The 2287-nt window shown below is 41.1% G+C and overlaps 1 pseudogene; it reads left to right on the top strand.

Annotated features, from left to right (window-relative positions):
* Nucleotides 1-281: 281 nt before the first annotated feature.
* The window catches only part of LOC106311082, a 12207-nt pseudogene continuing 10201 nt past the window's right edge, over nt 282-2287 (top strand).

Below are 2287 nucleotides of genomic sequence, written 5' to 3'. Positions count from 1 at the left end.
TAATGTTACTACTTTTCTGCTATCATGTTCAACTTAAAAATGCATTTGTTGTAAGTGTTTTTTTTTTATATTAATAAAGTTATGTTATAAAAAAACTAAATTTGTCACGTAAGTTGCATGTTCACATTCGTTTTATATATCAATAATTTTAGCAGGCCAGGACAAATCATTTATATTTTAGACTACGTCACAAACTTGCATTGCACGACATTTTAGCACCTCCATATAAATCTAAACATGTGTATTTTCTTTCATCAACTACAACACGAAAAAACAAAGAAATGGAGAAAAAGAATGATTCATCACAATCACACCACACTTCCTGTTCGTAACATTTCCAGCACAAGGCCACATCAACCCTTCTCTCGAGCTCGCCAAGCGCCTAGCCGGAACAATAACCGGAGTTCGAGTAACCTTCGCAGCCCCAAAATCCACCTACAAAGACCGTATGTTCTCCAGAGAAAATGTCCCTGAAATTAACCCTAATCTTTGCCACTTATTCCGATGGCCACGACGAAGACTTCAAATCATCTACTTCCTCCGATCAATCTCGCGAAGACGCCGCCGTACAATACTTGTCTGCTACGAGACGACGTGGCAGAGAAACCCTAACCGAACTAATCGAAGATAACCGGCGTCAAAACCGGCGTTTTACCTGTGTGGTTTACACCATCTTCCTCACTTCACTTGGGTGGCTGAACTGGCGCGTGAGTTTCACATCCCTTCTGCTCTTCTTTGGGTCGAGCCCCTAACTGCTTCTTGTAGGAGATGGATTACATCCCTCCACAAGGCTCATCAAATAACAGGCCCTAATCCAGCAAGTCGGATCGATTTGGTCGGCTCGGCGGCTTGACCTTAGAGTACTTTTGCCGGTCGAGTAAGTCGACCAAAAGTGCCCGGCTTGGAGGGAGCCTTGTCCAGGCCCGTATACTCGGCCTCTCGCATCAAGGCCCAAAGAGGTACGAAATTAGGGCATCAGGGGTAGGAGTCCTATAAGAAGGGAAGAGGAAGCAACAAGAGGAAGACTTTTGGACCATTGAACAGACTGAGCGGCTAGATCTAGGGTTTTAGGTTATCTCTTTGATCGTGTTACTCTTTGATCTTGTTGCTCTGCCACTTTCCTGTCACTCTTGTAACCCTCCAGTTTAAACCTAATAAAACGTCTTTAGTCACCTCATTTCTGACTTCTTTAGTCGACTCAATCCCGTTCAAACAGTGCCTCTTTCACTTGTCATTAGATTAGAGACTCGAGCAAATCATTTATAGCAGCAGAGTACATTGGGATCCAAACAAAACTGAAGATTACATGACAGAAGAGCCAGTTCCAATCTTAAAGTCAATGCTCTGGTTGCAAACTCTCCTCTACAAGTACTTGATCATAACCCGACCTTCCACGCTCACCTTGGTGGCTTGCAACCGCTTCTTCTTCGTTCCTTTCAGCTGCTGCAGTTTCTTGTTAAGGAAGGATTCCTAGAAAAGAAACAGCAAGAGACCTTTATATTTTGTTTAAAAACTGTGAAAATAAGCTTTCAGATTTGGTAGCAAGCTTGTGAATGAGTAAGGAACATGAGCTCGTTAATGTTTTTCAAACCAAATTGGTAACTAGATGGGTATTATATCCCTTGAGGGAATTTAAATTGATGGTAAGAGACAAATAAGAGTGAAAAGTTTAATTAATGGTACAGAGGTGTGTTTTACCTTCCTTCGGAAGCATAGATTAGAGATTTATTAATTCTGAGAATACCCGGAAAACTAAAATAATACAAAGATGTTATTTAGTCTAAAAATGCCTAAAATCAATGTTTCTTAAATTCGTTGAGAACACCTATGTTCTACACGAAAACAAGGAATAAAGAGAAATCTCTTAACTTTTATTAACCAAATCACAAACTGTATACAAACTTAAGCCTAGCAGCTATATATATAATAAAACCGTAAAACCTTAAAACAATAAAGATAATTACCTAAAATTAGTATAACTAATAAAATAAACAATAAGATATTTGAAAAGAACTACGTCGCTCCAGGACGCTATCGCGCGATGTGACAACTTCATCCGAATGGAAGAAGATACTAACGCCATTCTCAGCAAGATGAACGCACCCAAAGCTCCAGCGGCTAAAAACGCCAACACGCGACAAGAACCGCGCCAGCATGCTCCAATCGATAAAACCAGCCGCAAAGACGGATACATGTATGTCGTCAACGAGAACAACGTCCCGGTTTCAACTCTCGTAGTCCGCGGAGAAGGATGGAACAAGTGGGTAAGGGAGCTCGATTCGTCCGA

This window comes from Brassica oleracea, chromosome C8 (assembly GCF_000695525.1).
Source record: "Brassica oleracea var. oleracea cultivar TO1000 chromosome C8, BOL, whole genome shotgun sequence".
In the NCBI taxonomy this organism is placed as follows: Eukaryota; Viridiplantae; Streptophyta; class Magnoliopsida; order Brassicales; family Brassicaceae; genus Brassica; species Brassica oleracea.
This window is presented reverse-complemented; position numbering and strand designations above follow the sequence as displayed.